Source organism: Ochlerotatus camptorhynchus, unplaced genomic scaffold, assembly GCF_037179485.1.
Source record: "Ochlerotatus camptorhynchus isolate MF236.1 unplaced genomic scaffold, CSIRO-AGI_Acam_v1.1 ptg000358l, whole genome shotgun sequence".
NCBI classification, from domain to species: Eukaryota; Metazoa; Arthropoda; class Insecta; order Diptera; family Culicidae; genus Ochlerotatus; species Ochlerotatus camptorhynchus.
In genome coordinates, this window is record NW_027040846.1 from 1,542,973 (window position 1) to 1,553,030 (window position 10,058).

The following is a 10,058-nucleotide window of genomic DNA, read 5'->3' on the forward strand; positions in this document are numbered from 1 at the left end:
CCCTCCTCTGGCCTTCGATAAGGCAAGAGAGAACTCGCGCATACTAAATGGCTGGTTGATTGCTGAGTCGTCTTCTTCTGGTATATGCATGTTAACAATTGAGTCAATGGACGGGTTGTTGATCTGGTGGAAATTCTCATCATAACCTTCAATTGATGATAGGGCGGCAAAGTGATTGCCTAATACGTCGACGATTTTATCTGGATCTCGTGTGGTTGTCCCTTCGTGTTCGATGATTATGCCCCGTGCCTTCCTCTTTCCGCTGAGGGCATTCACCTTACCCCACAGGTCGACGGTCGTTTGGCTAGGGTTTATTTCGTCGAGAAAGTCTTCCCAGCTGTTTTTTTTTGCTTCCCTGATGGTGTCTCTACATTCGTTTCTCTTTGCTCTGTAGTGCTTCAGAGCGGTCTCCTTATCTGGGTGGTCGGCAGGTAAGCGCTTGGCAGCCCGGAGGGCTTTCCTTCTGGCTTTTATAACGGCTTTGGTGGTGGGTGACCACCAATGGAGGGCTTTCCTACCTGGTGTAGGGCTAGATCTAGGGATGACTCCGGTAGCTGCTTCGTATATTGTTTCGGTGAGCTCAGCGATGCTAGTGGCGCTCGTTCTCCGGCAGGTTTCCTTGATGGCTTCCTTATATTTAGCCCAGTCAGCCTGATGGTAGAGCCATCGTGGTCTGCGAGATATCTCGGGAGGTCTTTCGTTTAGCTGGATCCCTATTGGGTGGTGATCGCTGCCCATTGGGTCATCACTGGCGAACCAAAGGATTCTATTGACAATACTGGCGCTGGCGAAGGATATATCAACGGTCGATTCCCTCCGACCACTGGTGTAGGTGGTGGATCCATCGTTTAGAAGGACAAGGTTCCTGGATTCAGCAAGGTCCATTATCTCAATTCCTCTTCGGTTCGACTGGTGCCTACCCCATGCTTGGTGATGACCGTTGACATCTCCGAGTAGAAGGGTAGGTTCCTCGAGGGTCTCGAGGAAGCTTTCAAGGCGGTTTCGGAGGTCAGCTATCTTTTGGCATGGCAGGTATACGGAGGCGATTGTTATAGCGATTGGGCAGCTGATTTTGACTGCGACGATCGGGAGGTCTACCGGTGTTGAGATTTTGGAGAAGGGGAGTGAGGTCCTGATTCCTATGGCAACTGAGTGGAAGATGTTATCACCTTTTTGCAGTACCCAGCGGTACTGTCCTGATAAGGATCGATTCATGCTTATTATGCTGGCATTGTGAACCTCCTGGATCGCCAGGATTGTTGGAGAATGGTCTCTGACTAGCGTCTCAAGGTCGCTGATGTTATTAAAGAAACCGTTCATATTCCACTGGATGGCGAGCAAATGTGCGGGAGTTGGGAGCCTAGAGGGTCCGATGGGCAAACCGTTCTGTTTAGGGTGTTGATGGTTAGTTCTGGGAGATATCTTGGTTTTGTATTGAAGGGCGGACCCCCGCAGAGCTCCACCGGAGGAAGCTGTCGGTAGGGACTCCGCCGCCGGCAGAGATGCTGGAGCTGCTGGGAAATGGGACGGCCCCAATGATGGGCCAGGGGATGATGGAGTGAGATGACCTAGACTGGCCCTCCACTGGTCATACCTTCTCGCGTCCGTTAGTGCATCCGGAGGGATGCGTTTTTTGTAAGCAAGCCGGAGGGATCTTCTCAAGGGAAGGATGTCGGTGTGGCGTTGTCCTGCGGAGTTTGCCAACGAGCACTTGGGGGAATCCGCCAGTTCCGGTTGACCCATAGCTTCCGTACCGGTGGGGCCCCGATTACCCGAGGCCTTATCCGTTACGAGCGTCCTAGCAGCGGGTTTTAAATTTGACGAGCTCTGTTTCCATTGATCCGGCGGGGGGAGTGTGATGGCATCGCTTGACCCCTGGAGCAGGTTCTTGCATCCCTCGGTGTCCTGGTGGGGGAGTGCGATGTCATCGCTTGGCCCAAATTTTCTTGGATGAATATTCTTGCCTCCCTCGGTGTCCGTAAGGGGGAAGATGAAGTTATCATGCGACCCTTCAAAGATGCTGGCGAACCCCGACAGAGTTCCAATGACAGAAGTAGCTAAGGTTGACCTCGCTGCCGACAGCGATGTCTGTACTGCCAGATTAGATTGGAGAAGAAGCCTATTTTTATCCGATCGGAGGGGTATGAGGTAATCGTTCGATCCTGCCTTGATTCCCGCGCTGTCCAAGTTTAATATAGTAGCCTTCGCTCCCCCGTTATCCATAGGGGAATAGGAGTTTCCTCCCTTGTCCGTCCCTCTTCCAGCCACAGCGGAGGGTAGAGGGGTGTCCACCAGTTCTGGTGAGGCAGAGACGTCCACACCGGTGGTGCCTCGCCTGCTCCGCTGCTCCACTGGGTAAGTGAGACGAGCCATGTTATGGGATCGGTCTGTGGAGGTTGCCAATAAGCGCCGGGAAGTGTCCACCGGTTCCGGTTGGCCGAAAACTTCCGCACCGGTGGGGCCCCGGCTGCCCAAGGCCTTATCCAAGTCACTGGTTTGTAGTTCAGGTTTGTTACGTGGTGTTCTGGTGTGTCGGTGTGGAGGTTGTCCGATGTCCTCATAATCTGTGGAATTTATTACGCTCTTATTGGCTGGTGATGGGGCCATGAGTGCGTTGAGTGAAAGTAATTTTCGTAGTTGGAATATCTGAGTAACGAGGACGGGACTTATATACCCATTGGGGAGTCCGGGAATACCACTTCCTCCTCGCCAGATGAGATAAGAAAGTCTGTGTCCATATTTTCTTCAAGGGTTGGGTTGGAATCTTTTGCTGAGAGTCGTGTTTCTTCTGGCGTCATGTCATCGTCGGAGTCACAGAATCTAGCCGGGGAACCTTCCTTGCACCGTTTGGCATCTTTTTCACATCTAGGCTGCTGGGAGACCTTTTTCTTAGTGCCGGTGTACGGCACCGGGGGAAGAGGTTCCTCCAGTAGTTCCTGGTTTTGGTCGGGTATCGTCGGTTGCTGGGTGGTCTTTTTTTGTTTTACGAGTTTGTCGTGGTGGGAGAGAAATTTCGTCTGTAGCCGTGTCTTTCATCTTGCGAAGCGACGCGAGCTCCTTGTCCTTTGTGTTTGAGGAGTGTTGCAAGACTTTCACCTTAGCCACGAGATCCTCGATAGTGCCGTACTTTCTTGTGAGCTCCATTCGGTTATCTTTTTGTTGTCCTTTTTCCAATATTTTGATGCGCTCGTCCTTCTGAAGAAGTTCCTTGCGGAGTTGTTTTACTTGTACAGCGGTATCGTTCTGCTTTTTCAGGGCTTCGAGCAGTTGGGAGATATGTTGATCCTTCTTCTGAACTTCTTTGCGAAGCTCGGCGATGTCCTTCCGGAATTCGTGGGCTTCGCTGCCGAGATCTGACGTTGGATGACCATATTTGATCGTGTTCTCCAGTTCCGCGATCTTCTTGTCTTTTTCCTGACTATTTCGGACCAGCATGTTGACCTTCTCTGATAAGTCTTCAATTACCTTATCCTTGCTCGCAGTTGTTACCGCGGCGAAGGAGCTCCTGTCGGTTTGTGCGTCGAATAGCCGTTTCGCAGCCGGGTAGGATATTCCGTGATCCACGCGGATGTGTTGGATAGCATCTTCATAAGCGTAGATCGGGCATTTCCTGCTGGAGATGCCATGGTCGTTTGTTTTGCATCTGGGACAGAACATTTCAAAAGAGCAGCGCTGACCTTGGACGATCTCGTGCTGCTTAGAGCAGTGTCCGCAGGTGGGGTTGGTCTCTTGGCAACGGGCCTTGGTGTGTCCGAAGCGATAGCAGTGGTAGCATAGCATTGGTGATGGGTAATAAGGTCTTGTTCTGCATCGCTGGTATCCCACATCGATGTGTGTTGGTCGCACGGTACTCTCTATGGTCAAGATGACCGTTGATGTTTTCTGCTCGATGCCTCCGATTTTGCGTGAGATTCTCCGCAAGTATGTGACCTTTTGATTGGAAAGATACTTTAGTATATCCTCGTCGGACATTTTCTCCACACCTTGGATGTTGATCACGCACCGAACGGAGTTGAGTCCGGTGTGTTTAGTGATTTTTATCTTCGTCCCATCTAGCAGTTCAGTCATTTCCAGGAGTTTGTCCACCTGCTTTTGATTCCGCACTTTTAGGGCATATGTCAGACCACGTGCCTCTGGAAAAGCACCGTTGATCATGCCACTGATATGGCTTTCAATAGATGTCCGTAAGAGGAATGGGTTCTCCGGTGCTTTACCGGAATCCAATGCCAGTTTCAAAACGATCAGTTCACCATGGTTGCCGTCTCTGTCCATGAAACCCGGTAGGGTTGCGCCGGTGTAAGATCCATCAATAACATTATATGGACCCCCTCCCTTGTCGGGGGGGGGGGAGCGGAGGAAAATTCCCGTCCAGCATCACCGCTGGGGGAAAAGGTACTATCCCCCTTGAGCCACCACTGAATTCGGTGAAGGTGCTGACTTTTGATGAAAAAAAGGGGAAAGGGCCAGGAGAAGTACCACTCGCGCCACACAGGAAATAGTTTAGTGATGATTAGTTGCCGTTTGATTAATTAATCTGAACCAACTTTCGACGGAGGTAACGGACAAGCTTCGCCAACCGTCAATTTAGATGCATCGGCTTGTGTGCAATCTATTCGGATCTTGCATGCAAGTTCCTCGATTTTTCGAGCGTGCCCCCTTGACAACGATGGCTCCCGTACTATTGCGTCGCTATGCGCTTGCCTCTTAATTACCACACGTAATTGCCACTGACTGAAATGGGAAAAAGGGAATCTTCCACGATGGGGCGACACCTTGTTCGCCCCCGAAACTGTTCCGACTCACTAAAGATGAAAACTCACAAGATTTCACTCGCGGCAACGCGATAAAAAACTGCAATGATTTGTAAACACGTTCGACCGTGGTGACGTCCGTTTGACAGATGGATGAGCCACATATTAATGCAGTTTTTGAGATTGGATTTTGGCTTATCGGAGTGTGTGATTGAGATTGGTGATGAAAGTGCCGGCCGGAAGTTAGTGAAAATGATATAGACGACCTGTCATTGGATATTTGGATTTTAATTAATAAAATTTAAGTTCAGCACTTCGATGATGAAACATCTAAAGATTCATTTTTTGTATTCTTCATTCAAACTGGATTTATTTAAATTTTTGTTCAGTTCTTCAATGATGGAAAATCTGTAGACTTATATTAGTCCGTATCGTGCTCTCTTGCCGTGCGGATGTATTTGCTTTTTGTTGAAGGAAGAATTACTGCTACCTAAAGCTCCAACAAATTTAAGCAGCACTTTTCAGCGCTCAACATATCAAATTTCTACCTTGTTAAACTCTAATTCCTCTTTGATTCTTGTTTGGACCCTACCAGAGAAAATCCTGCTTGGATATCAATTAGGAAAATTGCTCTTTGATCCTTCAGATTCTAATAGTAATCTGCTTGAAAGTCGATTCGGATAAACGCTTTACTGCCGCCATGGCACCTAATCGCAAAAGAAAGGGGCAATCTCTTGATCCCCTTTATGTTGAAATTAATTTGAGCAATCACTTTCATTTGCTCACGAATGATGAGAATGATCGATCATCCAGGAACAATTCTAGTAAACTTTCCCCGCTTAATGCTAAGAAGGAAAAGATTTTTCCTATTGTTATAACCACTTCCAATTCCCATGCTCTTCGCACGGAACTTTTGAACTTCGTGAAACTTAAGTTTTCAATGTAATTTGGCCGTCGATGTGGATGCCGTTTATTAGCTGAAACGGACGGATTCAAACGTCGTTTCAAGTATCTTACTGAGAAGCAGCATAAATTTTTTATTTATGACACCAAAACTGAACGTGTGTTCAAGGTTGTCATGAAAGGTCTGCCCAGTGGTGAATCCCTGGCAAAGATGAACTGGCAAAATTACTTGGAGTTGTGCCACTTCAAGTAATCAAAATCAAAATGAAATCCCGATTGCGATGGCGATTCACGCAACGGGATTTCTAATGATTTTTATTTAGTTCACTTCAAGTCTAGTGAACTAAACAACCTTAAGGCCTTAGAAAAAGCTAGCCTTATGCTCCATGTCCGAGTGAAGTGGAAACACTTCAGGAAGACTGGAGGAAATTTCCAAAACCTCACCCAGTGCCGTAAGTGCCAGGGATGGGGTCACGGAACTAAAAATTGCTACATGCCAGCTAAATGCATGAATTGTGGTGATTCCTCTCACGCAAAGGACGACTGCCCTGTGAAGGAAAATCATAAGAAATTTTAAATGTTCAAATTGTGGTGAAAACCACAAATCTAATTTTTTGGAACGTAAGATTCGAAAAGCGATTCTACAATCTCGTTTCAAGCGACAGGTAGAAAACGCTCCACGTTCCCGACCAGGTATAGCTGCCTATCTGCCATTCCAATACGTAGGCCAGCAAAAGAATTTTCTCAAGGGTGACCTTCAGAAACTTACCCGTCATAGGTCTAAATTCTTCATTATTGGTGATTTTAATGCAAAACACCATATTCTGTTTGATGATTGTTCTGCAGGTTATTACACTATTCAATATCCAAACAGCCCAACATGCTTTTCTTCAGCAAGAAATCCCTCAACTATTGATTTGGTCTTAACTGATTCATGTCAACATTGTAGCCAATTGGTTACCCATGCTGACATCGGTTCTGACCACGTTCCAGTTACGTTTGAAATATCTCATGAAATAATTTCTAATTCCAACAGCTCTACTTTCTATTGCCATTCAATTACCTGATTGGGAGCAATATCGAACATTTATGGATTATAACTTCGATCCAAACATTCCTTTGCAAACCAAAGATGAAATTAATTATGCTCTTGAATCTCTGACTACTTCTATAGTTGAAGCAAGAGCTGCTTCAGTACCAAAATGCGAGGTTAAATTCGATTCAATTATAATAGACGACGATCTTCAGCTCTTGATCCGTCTTAAAAATGTCCGTAGGAGACAATATCAAAGAACACGCGATCTTGCCATGAAAGTTATCTGGCGGGATTTGCAAAAACAAATTAAAAAGCGATTCTCTGCCCTGAGGAACAAAACTTTTGAAAATAATGTTTCTAAATTAGACCCGAGTTCCAAACCCTTTTGGAAACTCACAAAAATTTTGAAAAAACCTCAAAGCCTATTCCAGCGCTTAAAGAAGGTGGTAAAATTTTGATCACAAATTTGAAAAAAAAGCTCAGAAACTTGCTAAGCAATTCGAGACTTCCCATAATTTCAATTTGGGTCTTACTAGTCCTATTGAGAATCAGGTGGCTCGGGATTATCTGAATAATTTTCTCTCGGGAAAATATTTTTGAGGATTCCTGGGGGACTGATTTGGATGATGTAAGGTCTATAACTAAAAAGTTTCAAAATATGAAAGCTCCAAGTGATGATGAAATTTTCTATATCCTCATCAAAAAACTCCCAGAGCGTACCTTGTCTTTCTTGGTAAAATTATTTAACAGATGTTTCCATTTGGCATACTTTCCTGATAAATGGGAAAATGCAAAAGTTGTTCGAATTTTGAAGCCAGATAAAAATCCTGCTGAAGCTTCTAGCTAACGTCCAATAAGTATGTTTTCTTCAATTAGTAAACTGTTTCAAAACATTATTTTGAAAGGATGAAAAAGAAAGCTTCACATCAATACGACCTCGATTTTTGCAGATGAGCAGTTTGGATTTCGCCATGGGCATTCAACTACTCATCAACTCTTAAGAGTTACCAATTTAATTCGTTCAAACAAATCTGAAGGCCACTCAACTGGAGTTGCTCTTCTTGACATAGAAAAAGCATTCGACAGTGTTTGGCATGAAGGTTTGATTGCTAAATTGAAAACGTTTAATTTTCCACTTTATATTATGAAATTAGTACAAAATTATTTAACTGACAGAACACTTTGCAGGTAAATTATCAAAATTCTAAATCTGATCGTTCGACTACCTGTTAGAGCAGGAGGTTCTTAAGGTAGCATCATCATGATGGCCCATAACTAAAAACTAAACCTTGTCTACTTTTTTAAAGTATTTAATTACTTCATTTATTTTAGAACAAAATCCCGATCCTGCCAGGAGTCGAACCTGGAATCTTCTGATCCGTAGTCAGACGCGTTATCCATTGCGCCACAGGACCTATGTTAGTAACGTAAACCACTTTATTTCAAATATCCCATCTGTTCGTACATACACGGCCGTTCAATCTCACTCAAAGAGAAAGTAACATCTGAAATCGTAAAATACTCAGCGCTGCGTGCCCTACGTCTTTAGAAATGTCTCTATCATCTGAGTAGAAGTAACTCCCTCTCTATGTGTGATTGAACGGTCGTGTAAACCTCAAGCACCACGTACGTTTCGCAATCTAAAAATAATTACAGTCTACTGCTCAGTTGCTTTTCCCATTCGTTCTTAATCAGCTGCTCATGCGCACCTTTCTTGTCTATGCTGCATCCTTATCGCATGCTTTACTACTGTCCGGCTATCACCTTGGAGGTCGTAATATGAAGCTGATTCATATTGGATAGCCAAAGGAAGCCAAGCGAATCCAATTTCAATTTGCTGTCCACAATTGGCATACCGAGATGGGTCTGTCAGAATCCATCGATTCATCACGGAATGGCAATTTCCTGCTTTTAATCACTATCTATCCCATGCCACACTGGCCATATGTTGATAGCATTAGCATGACTTTGTTCCAGGTACTGTTTCAAGCGTGCATCAGTATCATGTTGGAATACGGTTCAAGAGATGAATGCATTTTAACAAACACAATCAAATAAGAAATTACAGTTTTAGAATCAAATTGTGCAGTTCCTCTTCTGAACACCGCACCAAATCGAATGACCAGAAATTCAATCATAGCTTCGTTGCCTTTGGCAGTAATAATCGTAACGGACAACCTAGCGAGCGGATATTGCTCACATATTCACAACGATGACCGTGCGTGGCGTCGTTTCCCGTTTAACCTGACTTGATTCATGCCGATAGGAGAGTGGACCAGAATCCATCATTCCGGATGGCTACGGGACAACAGTCTGGTTGTGGGTTAACTCGCATTCGAACGCAGTTACACAGCAGTCTGGCACCGAACCGGAAGTGCACCGGAAACCGAAGGAGTGGTGTTCGGGAAATTGAAAATAACTAAAAATAACAATCGTCCATAATGGAAAGTCGAGAGCTCGCGGGCGGAGAAGCTGAACGAGTGAACGTGTGCCGAGCAGAGTGGAAAACGTGCACATCATCATCATCATCACCAAGATGAGAGGAAAAAAAAAGGACACATTTGAACGCAAGGTGAGGTGTGAGGTTGGGGTGGCTTAAAGCGACTGCCATAACACCCCTGATGGGAACACCAAATGGTATGCTATAGTAACGATTTACGTTAGGGTTACCATTCAGTGCGGAAGAAGAATTATTTTCAGAAAAAAAAAATAATGTTTTTAAATATCTTAAACGCGACTGCAAACGGACTCAGGAAAATCTACGCAGACATCCACGAAATTTGTCAATTTATCATGAAAGTCATCTGCTAAAAACTTTTAAATGTTTTATAGCTGAATTTGTTGCCTGTATCTCTTCTAATAAAAAAGATATACCCAAAAATAGTAAAATATATGAATAAATTCAAATTGATTTTATACGAGTTTAAAAAATAACATGCCTCCATTTTTTTCCATGTTATTGAGAATAACATACGCCCTTTTAAATGTCGTAAAAAACCTTTTTTTTGTTTGCCCCAACCAGAGATATTAACATTTGAAAAGTGCATATTTTTAGTATAAAAACGTCAATAACTCTTGATCGGCGAAAGATATCGACAAGCTTTGTCCGGAAAAAATTTGCGCCTTCTTAAGATTTAAAAGTTATTTCAAGACACCTTTGCTGAGAAATTCAAAATAAGAAAACTAGAGCAAAATAAAACGGTTTTAAAGGGCCACGCTAACTCAATTCAAGAAAATAGCTCTAAATCAGCCAATTTAAGAGATACAGAAAAGTTATTCTCAACAAAGTTGCTTGAAATTAGCTCAGCTATAACTTTGTCCAAGAATATACACCTTAATTTATTCAAACATAAGAGTTAGATTTTTGA

General features: G+C 44.2%; 1 non-coding gene across 1 annotated transcript; it reads right to left on the minus strand.

Moving 5' to 3' along the window:
- Positions 1–8,032: 8,032 nt before the first annotated feature.
- TRNAR-ACG (transfer RNA arginine (anticodon ACG)) lies at positions 8,033–8,105 on the minus strand. Its single transcript has one exon. It is a non-coding gene; the product is annotated as a tRNA-Arg (tRNA).
- Between the last annotated feature and the right edge of the window lie 1,953 nt (positions 8,106–10,058).